Source organism: Thermobia domestica, chromosome 12, assembly GCF_964235325.1.
Source record: "Thermobia domestica chromosome 12, izTheDome1.hap1.1, whole genome shotgun sequence".
NCBI classification, from domain to species: Eukaryota; Metazoa; Arthropoda; class Insecta; order Zygentoma; family Lepismatidae; genus Thermobia; species Thermobia domestica.
The window spans coordinates 142,602,454-142,625,012 of NC_137465.1; positions in this window are offsets into that span (position 1 = coordinate 142,602,454).

The following is a 22,559-nucleotide window of genomic DNA, read 5'->3' on the forward strand; positions in this document are numbered from 1 at the left end:
AACTACCTTTTCTGTGATTCCATCATGGACATTGTGTCAGCCCTACTTTAATATAGACTACTAGTAAGTGGACATTAGGGACATCAAGTCACCAGGACACTGCATCGTATAGCTATAATTATGAATTTTTACATATAAATTGTATATATTTTTTTCTTTTCTTTTAAATCCTCCTCTCTGAAAGAACTGTCAGAGACTCTGAACTTATAGTCATGAGGAGTGAAATTTTGTTAGTGTATCTGTTTAGCAGATCCTTTTGAGAGGTCAGGCAGACCTCTAGTGTCAATACATTTTCATGTCTATATCTTTGTGAGGTGAAAGAGGTGTGTAAATTCCAAGTAGTGAGAGTGGTGCACCATAATAAGAAAGTTCGTATAAGTGCATTGTAAATATGAAAGTGTTGTGTGTTGCCTTCCATCCTATATGGTTTTCATGAGAAGGAATAAATCTCCATCTTCCAAAAGTATAGCGAGGGTGTCTGTTTTCCTGTTGGTGAGTACCCGAATGCTAATCCCTATGGTTTTGTTTCAGGAGTGAGAACCAAGGAAACATTTCTCCTTACCTAGTACATCTGACCACCTTCCTGAATGGGGCCCAGGAAGAAGTACGCCCAGAGAACATAAAGACACAGTTATGAGTGTAAAGAGTGGGTAACAGGCTGCTACCTGTTTGTTTGAAATTTATATTTTTTTGTTAACCTTATTGCATTCTGAAACTCTTTACAAGTAGCTGCAAGACCATAACTGTTGTCAAAATTACCCTCAGATTTTTGTTAGTTTTATCTTTTTGTTTATGCTCTACCGACAATCAATTGTGGCAGTGGCGGCTTCAAACGGAGATAACCATTTACCTCTCCAAACAGGGATTTACCTATGCGAAAGCTTTTAATTTGCATTTTTAGTAATTTACATTATAATTTGAATATCCCTAGCCACGCCAACGTATATTATTTATCTTTATTGTGGTGGTGTCTTCTTTGGTATGCATAGATTACCTCTATAACTACCTGCACCTCACACTATGTACCATCATACTATTTTAATATTGTCTTTTTTAAAATTAAGATTGAAGGAGATTTTGATAGAACTACTAGTACGTAGGATAATAACAAAAAGTTTGGCCAACGATCCTAACTTTAAATTTAAATTAAACATCTCTTTCGAAATAATAATAATAATAATAATAATAATAATAATAATAATAATAATAATAATAATAATAATAATAATAATAATAATAATAATAATAAAAAAACTGACTTATTCAGCATTTATTTGAAAACTTGGTCCTAACGGTGCCAAACCTCTGGTTCGTGCGGTCCCTGGTTCGATTCCAGCCTAAGTAAAGTAAACTTTGTTGTGAACACCGTGTGCGTGGTTTTCTTGAATCCTACTGCTTCCTCCAACTTCTTTTACTCCAGCATTGTGATCCGTCCCATCTTTGTGTCCTTTAGCCGTTCTGATCCATCTCATCCTTGTGTCCTTTATCTGACACCCTGCAACCCTGTCTATCGGAAACATTTCATAATGGCGTGCACCCATCCCCTTTCTGGTATTTGCTAAAAATGTAACAGGTGTCCCCATGGGCGGCGATTAGGGGGGCAAAGGGGGGCAGTTGCCCCCCTACTTTTTTGAAGTAACACATTAATGTATATAGTTTCACTTGGAAATTAAATTTTTTGTATGTATTACTGTTTCATAGGAAAAAATGGTTGCCGTTGCATGACTACGTATTGGTTGCCTTCCGTGAAGTTAAGAAAGCTACAGGAATTGCGTTTCAATTGCCGCGGAAAATAACCCAAAAATTAATCTATTGGAGCACAACAATTCCAGCATACTTTCAATTTAGGGGTATAGAAGCAAAACCTGCTAAATCCATTTTTCAATTTTGTCAGGAAACGAAGGAAAAGTAACGCCCTTATGTTTCAGAATTGTTGAAAATTTTCTTTTGTTTAGTGGTCACTACTTAATACAAATGAGTGAAATCAACCACTAAACAAAAAAGTTTAACAATTGTGAAAACATGAGGGCGTCACTTTTTGTTTGTTCCCTGACAAAATTAAAAAAATGGATTTACTCCCCTTCTTACAAAGGCTCGATATGGTAGTCAGCCGCTTTGAAACTAATTGAGAGAACATTTCGCAAAAAAAGGAAGTATTTCATAAGTTATTCTTTAATTGCACAAAAATTGACAGTTCCTAAAATGTCTTTTCTTCTTTCTAAAGTAATGAATATTGATTAAAAAGAGCGTATTAAGATACAGCTTCTACCTTTTCCATTGTTTTGTAGTGTAATATACGAGTGAAATGGTGTGTTTAGGTGTGTACGAGTGTATATACAATTAAATTTAGTGAATTCAACATAATTCTAGGTTTTAGGATTATTTTGTATAAGTGGAGTGTGAAGTGATTTTAAATATTGTGTTTTGATATGTTCCAAGAAAGTGAAAACGGCCCCTAATGGCAACGAACACGTTTTGGGAAGCTGCAAAAGCAAATATTTCTTTAAATGTGGTAGCATGTGTTTGTAGTATTTACTGTCTTTCATTTTGTAAGAGTAATAACATACATTTAATAGCATCTGTGGAATTAAAAATTAAGTTGCTCATTAATCCCCAATTTCAATATAACTTTAGCAAAACAAGCATCATTATTCATTACTATGATTAATATTATCCTTTCTATTTATTTAATTTGTAAATTTGTTATTAAATAATCTGATTACACAATTTCCCAGACATAATTTTAAGATGTTCATGAGCAAGGAATCAAATCTCTTCTTACACTTTCATTGTTTTAAGAGTACAAAGGGCTAGTATCTACCTCCGTTGCTTTTGTCAATTTACTTAATAAAATATAAAATACGATATACGACATTTTAACCGAAAAATATAGTATCCTATTAGTTATACAACCTCTCGTCAAACAAAGTGTTAGAAACACCCAGGGAACTAAGATTGGTATACAAATATTCAGATCATGTCTTGCCTCCCCACTTTTAACGTCCAATCGCCGCCACTGGGTGTCCCTTCTGTTTCGGTTGATGATCATCAGATTAAGAAAAAAAGTAACCACTGTAGGAAATGACTCTGATGTAGAGACTTGAGGAAATAGACGGTTGGGCAAATGACCCTGTTTTCCGGCACATTTAAATGTTGAACAAAGTCAATGGGATGTATGAACTTGTTTTGAGTCACACAAACTCGACACATATTTTGAAATGGCAAGACGCAAGACGGCTTCGACTAATGAAAATAAAACAAATAAGACTATTTGTGAATGTCGGTAGTACTTTAGAAAAGATTAAAACTCAAGAATCGTCCCCAAAAAATAACAGAAAAAAAAATTAAGCTAACATGGTGTCGCGCGAAATTCCAGACATTTAAGAAGACATACTATTCTACAAAGATAAAGTAGAAGATCGTAGTAATCTAACAAGCATTATACACGTTTAAGCTAAAGGTGAAGGAGTCATCGCTGATCGAATGTGGAACAGAGGTGATAGAATGGCTCAGTCCACTATGTATTACTAAGGGAGAAGGGTGCAGAATTAAGTATGCGTGTTGCATTATAAATCTGTTGCTTTGTGGGATTTTTTAAAAAAAGTTCTCGTGCCTCCCCTGACAGCCTTCGGCGCCTCCCCAGGGTGACGCGCCGCACAGTTTGGAAACCCCTGGGTTGAGGAATGCTGGGAACATCAATTGCTTTCCACTTCTTGAATTCCTTATTCTGAGTAACATATTTAAAATTAAGTTCAACACTTTCGAGTATAAAACATATACTGGATATGATAAAGTATTCCATTGTTATTTTTCGTGTTAACATTTATGCTTTCGGTCAGCATTTAAAGAAAATTACCAATCACTAAAGACTCAAAGCCGAAGAGAAGAGAGAAAACCGGTATCGCTGTCATTTCCGATGTTACTTCATTTACAGAACTCTGAAGCCGCAACTGAATTTAATATGAATGGAAGGTAAGATTGCCAGACCTGCTCTTTTAGGACTACAGACGACTCCTTCAACTTCAAGTTTCGTAAATGCATGTGTATATATTTCTAAATAAATGTTAATGCTACATTAAAGAAATGCTCAATTTCCACACTGTAAGACCGATAGAAATGGAATATTTTCCATCTTATATTACATTGGAAGTATCAACACTACAAATGATAAAAGTTTCCTTTAATAACCCAGCGGGAATAGAACCCATGGCCACCGGGATGTGAAATCAACGCTTATGCCACTATTCTAGGACATCACTGTTAATTAAGGGGGAAACTTGGCAGGAAGTGTCTTATGCAAATTGCACACTTTTACAATTCCAATGTTGTAAAACTCTTGTTTCCGTCATAATAAAATAGATAGTGTTATGTAGAAACAATAATCAAAGAATTCAAATCTAAATTGTCAACGTAAATTATTGAAAATGAATGATAGAAGTAGTATTAGTGGATGTTGCAGCATTTAGATATGAGAAAGTTTTACGTCCTGCTTGAGCATAGAGACAATGTTTAGTGAAAACACAGTTTAAATATACTTCTTCGAAAATGAAATGAAACGATATCTTCAAGTTTTACATAATTTAGAATTTCCAACCGTGATAACGGAGAAACTAAAAGAGACAGAGGAACGAAACTTTGCACAAAGCAACTAGAGAAAGAGCGATATCTGCTCGTGCATTGACAAACAGCACTGGATGAACAGTGTTTCCAACTCAACAGAAAGTTGTGTTTTTGTAAATGGAATAACCTAAATGGAATCCATATGAAGTGGTTCAGAGTAGGTTGCTCGACCATCTCCGAAAATTATAAAAAGTGGAGTGTGATGAACCTTGTCTATGAGAAGGTCAATAACACGAGTCACGTTTTCGGAGGTACAATTGTTCCTGAATGGCGGCCATCTTTGTTGTCGGCGGAGTGTCATTTTCTGCAGTTGCAAGCGTTTACGAAAACCACATTTGCTCAGGACTTACTAATCAGAGGAATATGAAACAAACACTAATGTGTACAGGAGAGACGAAGGTAGACGAAGAATATATAATCGGTCGCCCAAATGGAGATTCAGGGTTGCAAACAAATACATGAAATCACCAAAAAAAGTACAGAAAAGTGCACGTTTCATGGGGCTGTATTTTGGAATGGCATAAAGGTAGTGGTTCAGAATTTATGGTGTGAATACTAGGGCATGTACAGATTCTTCAGAAACATTCACAGCTATGATACGACTGTTGACACAGAGTTAAGGGAGTTCGTAATTTGAAGTTTGTCATTTTTATGGCATTTTTGGGGCTTAATATCTAAGGATGGCAAACTGCTAAAAATTGCTACTGCAGCCACAAAGCAGCTCTGTATGTTAATAAACTATTACAAAAAAATCATGACTGATCTTACATGGAGAACAAAGTTAGGACAATGTTAAGAATGGACGTGCATGACGATGGTATTCAGTGTATTAGTACTGACCGAGCAACAAAGCAGTACAAAAAACAGAATTAGTTCTCAGTGTGTTACGGACACACATTTAGCAACAGGAAACTCCTGAAATTCGTCACTTGTTGATGTAACATAACATTGTAAGGTATGTTCAGAAATGGGGGTAAAACGATGGAAACTTCTTGTGTCTGGAATGGACTGACAGCTCGCAAATCGCTCTTTCAGTTCATCTTCATGTTGAGACACGACTTCAGTGGAAACAAAGACATACGTGATCCCCTTGATGTGTTCTGAACAAAACTGAAACATATCGTAAGGTGTAAGGATCTGATCAGTAACTGGCCTCTGGAAACTAGCCCTTGCAACTTCTCTCTTCGTCGTCCCACCAACACCATCACATGCAGTTTTACCGTGTGACGTAGCGAAGAAATGCCATTCGGCTTCGAGCCCAAAGTCTGCTTGATGGTGACACAGATTGACAAAGTTCTTCTTGTTCTTATACTGGCTGGACGCGCCATCAGAAAAGTATGTAATCTTTGCTACGTGTGGCAAATGTTCTCGAATGTGACTGATAAGATGTTGCTGAAACACGTGAACTGCCACAGTATTATGCGTTAAATGATCACTTATTACGCAGAGACAAGAGTGCTTCTGTTCTCTACCTTGTTGGTAGTAGTAGACAAAAGGATGCAGCGTGGCTTGTTGATTTACCCAATGATAGGACTGTATGGCATCTTGGGTGATGACAAAATCAGCCAAAACTATACACTCAGAATCACTGAGATTGTCTTTCTTGTATTTTAGGTATTGTGCTTGAACCTTGGAAATATAGTGATGCTTTTTGAGATCCTCGAGTTTCTCACATAATGTTTCAAAAAATTCGTCCGCATGTTTGACTACCGTAATCAGTTCAGTCATATCAACTGTAACCCATTGCTTGTATTGAATAATGTCAGGGAAAATTTCACTTTCCATGGCTTCATCAAACATCGACAGAAGGGCAGCTTTTTCTGGAAAGTGTGTTTGCATCATACAGGCATTGCTGTTAATATCACATACGAGTAACTCAAGGAGATCCTTGTATTCAACGTTTAGTTTTGCCCCATCAATCATTAACTTTATGTTTTGGTGGTACATACATACACAGACACTATGAATACCAGCAGCACCGGCAAGTATGCACCATTTAGGTCTCATGGCACAAAACTTAGCCCTGCGAATATGTGTGCATTCTGGATGGTTATGTTTAAATGCCAGGTAAAGCTCTTTCAGGTTACATAACAACAGTCGTTTCTGTTTCTGAACTCTCACACTTCCTGCACGTATTTGTCTGCAATCTTTCTTGCCTGGATACAAACGGCTGTATTCATCGTCTTCATAAAAATGGAGAACCTTTTCTGTTGTCTCTGGTGACACTGATATTCCCTGCTTGTGCCCCAGATCTGGTAAAATTCCCTGCTCACTCACCAGTTTCCTAGTAATCTTGACAAGACGTTCTGACATTAAATTCAGTTGCGATCTTCTTACGAGGCTACGTTGTTAGGAGCAAACTTAAGATTTTTACTTTTTCTTCCTTGGTAGCAATGGTACATTTCTCTTTTAATTCTCTTTTAAGGATTTCATAATCCGAGGACATTTGTACGCTGTCGTCTTCATCTTCAATAGTTTCCTCGAAGGCAAGTTCTAATTGTCTTCTTAGTGCTTGTGACACTTGGTCCATTTTACGTCTCCTTTTCTCGGCACTGACTTTTCGTATTTTTGACGGTGGCGATAATCCTAACGTACAACATGCTGAATCTAAAGTTTCTAAGACGGATGTAGACGGAACAAATTCAACATCGCTGTTTCTGTTCTGATCTTCCAGGTTACTTGCACTGGATGCAAACACTGCGGAGTAACAATTTGGACAAAGTGCTTTTCCTGGTATTAACTGAACAACAGTCTTCTTTCCTTGTAGCATGTGTTCAACGAGAATTTTTTGAAGTCTCTTTTTAATAGATTTCTTATGAATGTTCATTGGGTCACAACATACACGACCGAACAGATGGTTGGTTATATTGCTCTAAATATCTTATTTCATGGTACTTGCACACTGTCACAGGTTCACAGCCAATTCGCAGACGAAGCAGCTCCTGACTTTCTCTTGGAAGTCCCAAATATACTTTAGTTCCTTTGCACAAACACCATACGTAGATTTATAGCATTCCTCATTAGTTGCATTTCCCACAGAACACTGAGAGGTCATTTTCAGCGCACAACACAACCTTCCACTGTGGCTGTAGCAAAACGTCTGACGGATACTCCAAGCGGCTGACTGACATTTGGAGGGTAAGTGCATAGATAATAAAAAAACAAACGATACAGATGGGTAACTCCAACGTGAACGATTTAGACCGCGATTTCAGTGCTACCTGCAGCCTGTTTCCTCAAACTGATAAAGTAGAATGAATATCCATCCGATCATAACGTAAAAGGTGATTCATGCACTGACTTGGCATCGTGACGCACGTGCTTTCTTAACATTGTCCTAACTTTGTTCTCCATGTAATATCAGTCATGATTTTTTTGTAATAGTTTATTTACATACAGAACTGCTTTGTGGCTGCAGCAGCAATTTTTAGCAGTTTGCCATCCTGAGACATTAAGCCCCAAAAATGCCATAAAAATGACAAACTCCAAATTACGAACTCCCATAACTCTGTGTCATAGCTGTGAATGTTTCTGAAGAATCTGTACATGCCCTAATATTCATACCATAAATTCTGAACCACTACCTTTATGCCATTCCAAAATACAGCCCCTTGAAACGTGCACTTTTCTGTACTTTTTTGGTGATTTCATGTATTAGTTTGCAACCCTGAATCTCCATTTGGGCGCACGATTATATATTCTTCGTGTACCTTCGTCTCTCCTGTACCATTAATGTTTGTTTCATGTTCCTCTGATTAGTAAGTCCTGAGCAAATGTGGTTTTCGTAAACGCTTGCAACTGCAGAAAATGACACTCCGCCGACAACAAAGATGGCCGCCATTCAGGATAATTGTACCTCCGAAAACGTGACTCCTGTTATTGACCTTCTCATACACAAGGTTCATCACACTCCATTTTTTATAATTTTCGGAGACGGTCGAGCAACCACTTTCACCATTTTTGGACCACTTCATATGGATTAGCCCAAATTGAATATCATCATTGAAAGCAGCAATAAAAATAAAGATAAAAGGGATGGTGAACGAAGCTCAGTGTTGCAAACTTCTCTAATCGTTGGGCAAATTAGACGTGATGTGTGGCCCGCGCACTTATACGTACCTTTTATACATATTTTCTGTTTATTACATTATTTTGCATGGACGTTTTGTTTCTGTGAAATGTAGAAAAAGAAAATTTATAATGTAAACAGCCTGAAACTCAAGCTACCCCATGTCGAAAGCAGCGGTGGATCAATGATGGGCAACTAGCGACCTCTTAACAAAAGTTGGATGGTCTGCAGCGACGATATATATGCGCGATTCTAGGGAATGGCCACGGCTAATAGACCTGGACAGTTATAGAAATCGTAAACCGTAGTTTCGATTTGTAATATAAACCGGTTACAATGGTTAACCGAAACCAAACCGAATCGAAAAATGGTTCTATTTTCTATTGATCATTAACATATTCTTCCAAAATAAGTTATTAAGAGATAGACATGGAAAATCGTAATTTCGTTCAAAATTGAATTAGACCCACAATTACCTACCCTAAAAAGAAATCATTCCATATAGTTCGAGCTTTGTTTCAAAATATATAAGAATATTCTCAAAAAGTTCAATCCAATGTTTGTTTCAATCCGAACAGAACCAATTATGGTTTGGTTTCTTAAATAAACCGACACATTCGGTTTGAAACTTAAACCGTACCCAAATCGGTTAACCGGTTAACCAATATTTTGGAACATTTCCAGTGGATAGACTGTAGTTAGTCTTTTTATTGTCTATTGTTGTTTTGAAGCCATCGGTCTACTTGAGCAGTTGGGTATCATATTGCGGGCAACAATTAAAAGAATAATAGCAGTGTCCTTCCAAAAATAACTTTCTAAAAACCGTTTCAACCTTTTTGTAAAAGTTAAATAACAAAATCTGATATTTAGTAGTTGTTTCAATGTTAAAAGTTGTTAATATTAATTTAAAACTTTACTCTGTTGGAATTTATATGGAAAGTGGCAAATTTAAAATATCCTTGTTTTACCAGTTTACAATAATGGACATCATTAATACAAATGTTACTTATTTCGAACTATTTTAGCTTTTCTTGGATTATAAAAGCCAATGGCTTCAGTTTCTGGTTGTTTACATTAAGGAGCACTCTGATTAGCCAAATTAAAAAGTCCTCAACGATTTATCATTGTACATGCGACGTCTCTTTCATCGCCTCCATCGCGAAGTCGGAAGAACACCGGCCTACTCATCATCATAAGTTTAGTGGTTCGAGCCTACTCTGGAGAACTTTTTCTCGTGTTTTTAGACTCACTTTAATGTAAACAAATTACGCATACAGGCGATTTAACGTATTTTGAGTGAGTAATTTTGCAGTTCATTGGTGTTTTGGCGCGCCTCTGCCACTGGTGGAACGCTGGAGGTATAATTTTCAAAACAGAAGTGGGGCTACAGCGGATCGTCGCTGCAGGGCATCCAACTTTTGCCGAGAGGTCGCTAGTTGCCCATCGCGGTCCACCGCTGCTTTCGGCATGGAGTAGCTTGAGTTTCAGGTTGTTAACGTTATAAATTTTATTTTTCTACATTTCACAAAAACAAAACGTTCATGCAAAATAACGTAATAGACAGAAAATATGTATAAAAGGTACGTATAAGTGCGCGGGCCACACATCACGTCTAATTTGCCCAACGATTAGAGATTTTGATTTCCCCAATATCGAGTAAACTGGATAAAGGATTCAACTCGACAATCTGCAATGTATATTAATGATTCGTGAAATAATATAATTATAAAGAAATACTCGAATATATACATATATATATATATATATATATATATATATATATATATATATATATATATATATATATATATATATATATATATATATAACCGTCTTTTTAGCCTAGCCGCCATAACCGTGACATGTAAAACTTAAAGATTTCATTTCACTTCATTTCCAAGAGATATATTTAAGCTGGAGTTTCACGTAACAATTAACCTCGATGCTCAAGCAGGGCGTTAAACTTCCTCATATCGAAATTCTGCAACAACATCTACTAACACTACTTCTATCACTCATTTTCAACAATTTACGTTGGCAATTTAAATTTGAATTGTCTCTTGACTTTTATTTCTATATAACACTTTCTATTTTATGACGGAAACAAGAGTTTTACATCATTGGAATTGTAAAAGTGTGCACTTCGCTGAAGACACTTAACACCAAGTTTTCCCCCATAACAAAGAGCTATGTCTTAGAGTAGTAGGATAAGCGTTGGTTTTACATATCGTCGGCCCTGAGTTCGATTCCCGTTGGGTAATTAAAGGAAATTCTTATCATTTGTAATATTGATACTTCCAGTGTAAGATAACATGGAAAATATTCAGTTTCTCTCGGTCGTAGTGTTGAGACAACTTTCTTCAGTGCACTCGCAATAGAAAAGTGAACTGCGAAACACAACTATAAGATGATGTCAGCCGTATCAAATTTGATTTGTACTGTCTGGGAACGTAACGTGTTTAGCGAACAATTGATGAATAACTATGGTATATCGTTAGTATGGGTCAGAAACACGACTGATTAAACATAAATGTTATTGTTTCCCAACAATTGCTTGTAAGTTTCTACTACTTCTACTACTGCTAGATATATTAATCTTTTAAGCAATTCACCATTTCAGATACATTCCATACTAACAAAAAGACTTGAAATTCAATCAACAACTTCATAAAATATAAAATATGTTCCAAGTTTAGACTTTCCAATAATAATAATAATAATAATAATAATAATAATAATAATAATAATAATAATAATAATAATAATAATAATAATAATAATAATACAGGAATAACGGAATTACAATACCAATTACGTAACTTCCAATAAAGAAAAAGAATTGCCACGACGGGATTCGAACCCGGGGCCTCTGCCATTCGAGTTCCATACCTTACCACTCTACTACAAATTCTTCATACAAAGATAAGAAAACAAACTAGTAGTTACGGAGGATACAAACAGAACTTTTTATTTCAACACGTGTTGATACAATTCAAAGAATTAAAAAATTATGTCTGCCGTCTTTTCTTCTTTGGAAATTACAAGTTAAGGTGAGCAAGAATAGTAATGTAAATCGGGACCATCGTAAAAGAACTATGAGGTAGTCTCAACTTGAAGAACGTTTCGTGATTTTTCTTCATTGACGAAGGTCTATATAACTTGTTTTTGAGTTAAAGAAGGAAATCTCGAGTAAGTCATCGTGACACTCACATAAGGAACGTCTCCTTACACGAGCATAAGTATTTGTATATAGTCTTACATGCAATGATTTTAACTAGCTAATAGTTTGGATGAAATTTGAAGTGACGCGGTAGTTAAGTGGTTAGCGTATTGAACTTCTATTTGGCGGACCCGGGTTCAAATCTCAGTCAGGTTCAAACGTTTTCAAATGTTTCAATATCAATTTCAATGCACACTCAGGATTTATATATACAGATTTCATTTCAATGCACACTCAGTGTGACAAGCAAGATCTCCTCTCCAGAAAGAAAAATATGTTGGAATTAGGAGAATTGGAGATCTGTCAATGGAGGCATTTACAAACTTATTTCCAGCAATTGTTCTATTTGATAGTTTCGTCTACTTTCAAGCATTTTCTGATTCATGCGTGGTCAGCATTTTTATTTCTCTGAAAATACAATATACGTATAACGAAATAATACATTACATATACAGCAATATTGAGAATAATATATGGTGTTCATTGAACAACACGATCCGAACCATAGACATTCATATCAGAATGGAGAACTGTTTCGTTAGACACCTACTTTACAATTTTACTTGCATAAACACCTGGACCAGTGCTACCAACTGCTGTCAGTGCTGAGAAAAGTTTCATGTAAGTTGGGTTGCTTCTGTTTAGGTGTTCTCACAACTGCAAATGACCTGGACCCCTAGTAATGGAATCAGAGCCCTTAGAGAGGAGATACTTTTGCTGGTGGCTGTACATGATTTGTCCACCTCAGCCTCCTAGATTTGATGACCATAACGATGGGGAACGATACAAATTATGCAGTTCCTCGCTTTGAACTTTCAGCAATTTCCTATTCCTCTTCGTAATGAATCCGAATATTCGTCTTAGGGTTTTATTCTCAACTACTTTCAGTTTGCGTTATTCCCTCAGAATAAGCGACCATTCTTCGCAACTATATAGAACGCATGATTATCGTTTTATATTTTAAGTTTCAAATTCCTCTACAGAATTCACGACGACAAAATATTTTGAACTAAATAATAACACGAGTTCCCTGCTTTTAGTCCACATTTAATTTCGTGAATATTTTCGTCTGTTAATATTGATCCTACATATTTGAAAGTATCCACTGTGTAGAAAGTATTATTTGATATTTTGACGCATCCATAATTTGTAGTAATACGATCCCTGCGAATTTTAATGGATTTAGTTTTCTCTTTATTTAGTTCTAAATCCATGTCCCTGCAAGCGTTTAATAAGGCCTCTGCCAGTGGCGTATTTACGATTTTGTTTCGGGGGGCTTTGCTAACTTTCGGGAGTGTTTTGCCTGAAAATATGAAAATTCTGCAAGATATTTCATGTACTTTACTATAGTAAGATTTCGGGGGGAGGGCTTAAGCCCGGAAGCCACCCTAAATATGCCACTGGCCTCTGCATTTCTTTCTATTCCCCTATATTCACATCACCAGCATAAGTCATAACTTGGTAAATACGATTAAGCTCTATGTCCTGTTCGTTATATTTGATTTTGGTTATAGCGTACTCGAAAACAAAGTTGAATAATAATGACGACAACGCCCTCCTTGTTTCGGGCCACTCTCGACGTGAAAGCTCTTGGACAGGAATCTTCCTACTCGAACTTTGTTTTCAGATTCATTTACCTAGGTAAACACATCTTAATCTAACTTGCTCTTTTAGTATTACAAATTTTGTGAGAATGCCGTACAATGCCTCCTAACCGAATTGTAGGTGTTTCTAAAATTGATAAAAAAATTGATGTACAGGGTACCATGTTATTGTATTCCCATTTCATTTCGAGTATTTGTCGAATGGTAAATATCTAATTGATTTCGCCTAAATCTGCAATGATAATATCCAGTAATTCCATTTGCATATGAGGTCGATCTTGCTAATATAATGTTTGAGAGAATTTTATAGTATGTTCACAGAAGAGATGCCTCAATAATTATTATAATCAATTTTATCGCCTTTCTTGTGAATTGGGATAATTATTGATTCTTTCCACGCTTGTGGCAATTCCATCTTGTTCCAGGTAAGGTAAATGAGTTTTTGCATCTTTATATATATTTTTACACACTATGTAAATTACTATACTATTATTTACTACTACACAATATATATATATATATATATATATATATATATATATATATATATATATATATATATATATATATATATAGTGCTATTACACAGTTTTTTCTCTTTTGTCAACACAAATTGAAGCAAACTAAACAGAAGAACAGCATATGAAATAAACACATAAGCGTATTGTTTACGGAAAATTAATAGCATCATACTAAATAAACAAATAAACCAACTTTGTCATCTTTATGTACTAAGGTGTGTACTATTACATACTCTAATTATAGAACACTAACATTGAAAAATTGTGGTAATACAAGTACACTGACTTACATTTCTAATTGAACAATGTGCAAATATTTAATACTGGGAACTTATCTACTAATTTGATACTAGTGTTGTGAGCTGACAGCAAATTGTTCAATCTTTTGACCAATCACTTAACTCCATTCTTCTGGATTTCATTCTAGAAAAAATATTCATATCTTCCACATTAACCCTTCTTTCTTTGCGAATAGTTGTTAAAGCAAAGCCCTTTAATCGATCTTCCGACATTGTATCACTCAAGTAGACTCTATATTTTTAGTCACCGCAGCAGTTGAAACTGGTAAGGCTGTAAATAGTTGGAGAATTCTTATATTAGGTTAGAATTTGTTATATTCTTGTAATGCATTTACCACAGTATCAGCCATCCCCTGCTGCTCCTCTTTTGCTTTGTTTCACATTTTCCTCCCCAAAGTAAGTTCAGCATGCAGTTCTAATTCATCTGAGTTTTCATGTAAATTTTGTCATATATTAATACAGCTTATAGCACAATTGTTATCATAACAGTGTCGATTTGCGGGAATTCAAGAGATAGATTTATACTGAGGAATTACAAAATCGCTAGCTGCTGAATGAAATGATCAAGGAAAGGAATAAATATTGACCCTTTAAAATAATCCTCAGAATTTCTTGAGGTTTCCCCATCCTTGATCTACCACTGGTCCTTAGAACTTGAATTTCTTCCCCTGTGTTACAAACTCATTTACATGCCGAATTAAATATAGATAAGAATGCTACATCCACATTTTCCCTCAGTTCTTCGAATACATGATAGACATTTTTTACATTGATAATTGCAGCCGACAGATCTAATTTTAAATTCTGCAGATTCTTACTTAGCATAACTTTGAAAGAAAAACAGTGAGCTACATTTTCGAGTGACACAATAAAGTCACTACATTTTACCGTGACACTGTAGCTCGAAGCACTGCTGGTGACTTCATCATTGTACTCATTTTCTAAGCAGTTAACTGTTGCTACAATATCAGGAAATAGTTCTACGAACATACTTACTGATTCATATCTTTCTATGTAACGTGTCACATAAAGTGCTTTCAGTTTGGTTTTCTTTGTGCTAGAAATAGCATATTCAGAAATGAGCGACTTAGGGCATTAGCATATTTTGGAGATTTCAAAAGGAAAGCCGATATCCTACCAACGTTAGTTATCATATTTTTAATGCGCTTAACGTACATAACTTACCTACACATAAGCGTAAGAGGCCTAATCACTGTGAAATTAAAATACAGCTAATTTTACAGTAATTATGTGATATCTTTAAATAAATAAAAGATAATCGAAATGTGGAACAAGAGCGCGCTAAATAATACTATTTTGCATGAGTTACCATTATTACGAGTCACCTATAAACGCGAAAATAAATGCTATTTCCTAAATGGCTGGAAATCCAAGCAGATAAGTGAGTCGTCTATTACGTGATATCTTTTATCTATTTGAAGATATCACATAATTACTGTAAAATTAGCGAATTTTAATTTTGCCGTGATGGGGCCTCTTAAGGAGTGAATAAAACAGCGTATGTAAACTGCGAGTGGCTCTTCTGCAAAAATACGAGCTTGAACACCGTTTATTTTCCTCCCATATTAACACCACCATCGTAAGCCTGACCACGAAGGTATACCATATTTAAACCTAATCTCTCCAGTTCCTCTACTACATGTTTTTTAATAGATTTATTTGTTATTGACACGTCAGTTCTAAGGATCAGAAAAAAATTAGCTTATAAAATCAATCCAACATATCTCATTGGATTTATTTACATCTTTCATAATTCAAGAACGTACAATTTCACCAAAACACGATAGTATTTCATTTTAAATAGTTCTGCTTACACGAGTATAGTTCCCCCTTCCCGCTGTTTCTAAATGCTTTTATAGAATTTTGTCCCCAGCATTAAATCTGATTACTACCGCACATCTGAATGGACTTTCTTTACCAACTAAACAATTGTCTCGTGTTTCTACATGAGAGGCCTATCATATACTGTATAAGAGGCCTATCTTATACAGTTGCTACTGTACTGTTTCTACTGTATAAGAGGCCTATCATCTCATTGTCCTCTTAATCGTAAGTTATTCATGTCACAATATAGATTTGCCTTAATAATGGGTTTCAATTGACGTCTATTTGATGCTATTGTTTCCATCTTTTTCCTATCCAGAATAACACAGACTGATTTGGTATGGTCTTCGAGATGGACAAGCAAGAACCAGTAGCGATTCACGTCGTTTCCCTCCTTGTTTGAAACCTCATGTGACCTTCATGCCTTTCCCGAAGTTGATACGAGCAGTTTACAGCAAACAGAATAAATAACAGTATTTTAATTTTTCTTCGTTCTTGTCCGGGCAACGGATATCGCAGTGGAATGGGAAGATGAAAACGGTTCAAATATTCCAAAGAACAGCACCGAAAATTCTTAAAAATAGTATTAGTTTACTTTTAATACTGCAAAAAATATTGTTATGCATTCACGTTGGCATTTTAATATCTACGAAAATATATTTTGAGAGACATTGGAAATTTCGAACTAAAAAATCCAAGAGAATATTGACATTACTTGGCCTATTTGGCTTTGGCAGATGCTAATTTTATTCAGTGAAAAGTTGAGCCTCAGGGGTAAGGAAGGAAATTGCTATTTTTCCTCATATATAACCTATTAAAATGTCCATTAAAATTGTCTTCGGCTCATGCTTTTAAGTAATAGCTCCATTTTGCCTTCTTATATAGTGTAAAACACACTCACGTGTTATTTTATCCCGAGTAAACTAGGATTGATGACCATTTTATCCAGTATGTACCCAGACGCCAAAGGAGAAGGGTATAGCTCCGTCCATGGATCCGCGCCTGTCCTTAAAGGCATCTTCACGTATACTTCGACACAGGTCAACCAATTTTGATTATTCCTTTCTTTTGTTTTGTTTTTGTTTAAATGAATTTATTTTCCTGGTGGTCACATGTAAATCTCATTAGGATTTATTGTATTAGGGGCTAGACCATGAAACTCCTCAACGGCTGACAGTATTAACACCCCACTTGTATATATATATATATATCCAGTCTTGGAAAGTAACGTAACGCAAGTAACGCGTTACTTTTTAAGTAACGTTTCCTAGTAACGCATTACATTTCTTCAAAGTAACTGTAACGGTAACGTGTTACAAATTTTTCAGTAACGTATCTAGTTTGCGTTACTTTTTTCGCGTTACATTTCTGTCGGAAACAAATGTTTCTTTCCTGTAAGCAAATTTCTCAGATGGAGCAATGGAGCATGAACGATGTAGGTGACCGACAGTCAGTCACTGGCACACAAACAAACAGATAAGATCATAGTGCAACTTGTTTTTTTGGAAGATGTGGACAGCCTCAGTCAAATCACGCGTACTGATTGCAAGCACCAGGAAGATTTTGTCGTAGATTTTGACAGCTCCAAATCAATACATTCAGTGAATAAATTACGAGTAAAATGGTACCGGTAGTCTATTTTACTTTGATTGGTGTTGTTTTTATAAAGATGGAGGACGAAAATATTTTATCGTTTGAACATTTGAAAGAATAATTTTCTTAAAAGCTGAAGAAGATAGTGGACAGGATTTCAAAGTAAAGTGGTGCCCCGGCGGGAAATATTTATCAACAACTAGGGTGTCATAATTAACGACATACAGTAAACGGGTTAATACGAATAAACTGTCTTCTGATGAGCAGGCTACTTCATTACTAGAAAATAGTTTGTTGATGGTATGTAATATTGGAGTTCTTTCAGATCAGTTTACGTATCTTAAGAGTCCCGTTGATTATAGAGATTGGAACAACTAGCTTTGAAAAGCATGGCAAGGTTTGATTCATCCCCAGTTCATGTGTTCTCATTTTATTAGTTGTAGTGTAATGTTTCTCTATATTCTGTATTTTTAATTTTACATAACATTATTATTATATAATTAGTTTAGCAGAATAATAATAAGCAACCATTTTTTCTAACGCATACGGTAGTTATGGGCACGAGCAAGGCTAAAACTCGACTCGAATTTAAGTCGAGTTTCCAGTTGTCAAAGGTAATATTCTCGAGTCGAGTTCCGAGCCGATTCACTGTTTTTGGCGTCGAGTTGAGTTTGATAAATGGCTCGCTCGTTTTAACTCGTTTTGAAATCATGACCTGATTAAACTGAAAAGCGAAAGCCATGAGAAATGTAAGCTAAGCACTAATATGGAATACTTTTAGTGTTGCTCACGAGAAGGCACACTGTATCTCGTCTCGATAGTGAGATTCCAAGAGATTTTTTATAACAAGTTCAGCTCGGCTCGGCTGAACTGAGTCGATGGCTCGAGCCGGCTCGCTTGAAGTGAATCATCGGCTCGAGCTGGCTTGATTGGGATGAGCCATCTGCTTGATTCGGCTCAACTGAGCCGAAGACTCTAGCCGACTCGGTTGGGTGAGCTGTTGGCTCCGTGGCTCGGCTCACTTCTCGCTTAGGGTCGATAGTGAATGAGCTGTGAGCCGAGCTGCTCGAGTCGTTGACAATTTTAAACTCAGGCCGAGCAGTTTTGAAGATATTTGGCCAGTGCCCTATAACTTTTAACAATGTTTGGCTCGATCCGAATACTCAATCTAGACCCTCAACCCAATTCAGAAGCTCGTGAACAATGTCGTTGATTCCTAAAATTCATGACTACCGTGACTGGCAATCAACTACTTTTTTTAAATATTTAAATACAAACCGCCCATCTTTCATGTTTATACACAATGTTGTTATAATTAATAATAATAATAATAATAATAATAATAATAATAATAATAATAATAATAATAATAATAATAATAATAGGAAATAATAAAAGTAGTAATAGTATCATTAATAATAATTATATTGCCTATGTAAAATACTTCAAGAGAGTACTCGAAACTATACACCGGATTTGGCTCGACTTGACTCGAAACTCGACCAAAATTCGAGTTGACTTGGAGGAAATTTTTCGAGCAGAGTTCTCGGGTGGAGCTCAAAGATGTCTGTTTGTAGTCGAATCGAGTTTCAACGAAAACTCGCTCGTGCCCAACCCTACAGTAATGCAGTATGGCATTTTAGTCAATGTTACATTATATGAAAATGTTCATATAGGTGTCAAGTAAAAATTTGTCCTTGCATTTACACAAAGCGATTCAGAACGTGCAATAAAAATAAAAATGAAAATAATAATAATAATAAGAGCGGTAGTAATAGTAGTACGGAAAATTGAAGTAATAAGATTTTTTGACATATTCAAAATTTTGGACCTAAAAGTAACGCGTTACTTTCGAAGTAAAGTAACAGTTACTTTTTTGGGACAAGTAACGCGTTACATTTTAAGAGAAAGTAAAGTAACTTGTAACGCAGTACATTTTTACAAGTAACTTATCCAACACTGTATATATCATGCGCATACCTTCAACATAGGTGCATCGATTTTGATGTTTACTTTTATGTTTGAAACTCTACCTTTCCAAATTCCCATATAAATTTCATCAGGATACGTTAAAAATTCTGGAAACTACATCACGACATCCCTCAACAAATGACAAGTGTTAATATCACAAAACTACGCCACAACATTCCTCAACTAATGACAAGTGTTAATATCATAATTGAGGAGTTCTATGTAACAGGGGTCCATACCGACATATGCCCTTTTTAGGGAGACTGCATTTTTAAATTCTTTAGTGTTAATTCTATAACCCTGCAAAATCTCATACCGATATCGTAAGCCTTGATGTTGCTACAATGAAGGAATAGAGATGGTCGTGAGACGAAAGCGAGTATATGTTGCAGTTATGTTGGTGGGAAAGTTGTTTGAACAACGTTGAACATGTTACAGGGTGCTAGCACGAGTTCGATTATAATCCGAAGAAACAGAAAAGACAATCAAAAAGCGATCCTAATGCAAAGAAAAAGAAAAGGAACTTAATGAGAACTATACAACCATTAGTAGCAAAGATATTAGTGAAAAGCAATTTGTGTTAGTGGACAGAAGCTGTAAAGGTAAATGTTGCAAGAATTTAAATGCTGGGGAACAAGAAAAGTTGTTTCCTCAATATTACAGAAGTATTTCAAAGGAACAACAAGATGTCCTGCTTTCAGGCCTACTACAGAGTAGATGTACGGAGCCAAAGAACGATACATACGGAGTTTGTTCCCTTTTCTGGACTTAGACGCTGCTGATTGGTATGAGGATGTGTGCTGTCAAGCCCAAACCGTAAACCAAGAACCAAACAGCGTGAATGTAGATGATGATCTTCATGAGTGTTTTACCAGTCCTACGTAATGCATAAACTGTTTCCAGTGCCCATATTTTTACATGTGCGGTTTTTACATAGTACATGGACTACTTTAATGTATTATTGTTACACATATATATTGTTGTTTACTTTATACTTTGTTCCTTACTTTGCAATTACATTTCTTAATTCCTTTTCACAAAGTGTATCACACACAACTGGTGTGATACATATACGCGAGAATCCTACAAAGTCGTTCTCCCTAACAAGGACCTATAAAAGCCTTTTTAAAAACATTCACATTTATGTTATAGTGGATCAAACTGTTAATTTCTTTGTATTTTGTAGAAGAATAAATGCAAGTTTCTCTTGTAGGGTGCAGATGTACAAACGCTAAATAATATATATATATATATCTATGTTTGAAATGTTTACACGCGATTTTCTCAGAACATGGTTTCTCATTGTGTGCCCTTATTACATAGAACTCCTCAATTAACTGATTTCATTGCGTATATGTTCACACAGAACTTCAACACAGATGAACCGATTGTTATCATTATTCTTTAGTTTCAAAGAGCAAAGGCTTTTCGCAGGGTCTATATAAATTTTATCAGGATCTGATGACAGTTTTAGGAGCTAAACTATCAAGCTTCTCAACAGCAGATAGTGTTTATATTTCACTATTCCTCTTCACCTGTAATAATACTAGTTTCAACAATAGTTCAGCTATAATTTCTAACACATAGACCATTTAAATATACATGTATTGTTATAGGTAGTTAGTATTATAATTTTAGTTTAGGTATCTAACTAAACTACTAGGGTTACGAAATAGTGGAAAAATTACACAAACTTAAAAGGAAAATAACTGACTTCAAAAATACAGTAAAAAACAGAAAATATTTTTTTTTAAAAAAAAAAAGCGATACAAGGTTACTCAAAAAGAAGCAGATTTAAAATATTTATTTCTAATGAACGACAATTGATAGACACACATACGATACATCACTAGATAAAGGAAAGTTCAGTTTTATTTTATGCATTCAACATGGCACTAATTGTTATGCGACAAACTTCGAATCGATAGTACATTTCTTGGCGAACACAAATTAACTGGTCCCTGGTTACTGTACTCACTGCTGTAATCATTCGATCTCGCAGATCTTGAAGACTAGCCAGCATGGGTAGTAAATAGATGGTGCCTTTTATGTGCCCCCACAGATAAAAATCGCAAGAAGTGACCTTAGAGGCCATGTTGAAGGCCACTTAAGCCCATGTTCAGAAAGGAGGAGGAGGGGTCTCCTATGTCAACACGAATTTTATCCTCACCATAGTAAATGTTTGGTATGGGATAGGAGAGAACTTCCATATAAGCGAGGTCTTACTCTTCCTCATGGAGAAGGCTAGATCCAGGGAAAATATCCTATCGGGTCGAAGGCAGGGGGCGGGGGAAGCAGCTATCTTATCTTTCAAATGGGCAGGTAACATGTGCCGTTGCATAGGCGAGAGTCTAAGCACTAAAATTAAGGTTGGCACGGTTCCCAAAATTGGGATAACTCGGTGGTTCTTACCGGGGAAGGAAAGGCTTTTCCCATCTTCCAAACGGGCGTCTAGCACATGCCATTCGGTCCGGTAATATAGAGGTGCCTCAGCACGGCTGCGACCTAGGCCTGCCTGGTTTATAGGAGTTGTCAGAATTGGGTTGAACTTTATCAGGTTGTGGTCATACCGTAGGAAATCGGCATCAAAATTCGGGATTGTCGATACTGTAGACGCTGGTGTACTCATTCCCGTCAGAGAAGTTCTTTCGAATAGTTGGTATAACTGGAAGGCAGGCTTCGACCTACGGCGAAACGGGCGTATCCCATTATCCTAATTGCAATATTGCTTTTATTGCTCAAGAGTGTTTTTAACCTACTGCAAAGTTTAAGGAAACACGGATCGGTTTACAAGTACAGCTGCTGGTTTCTGATCAG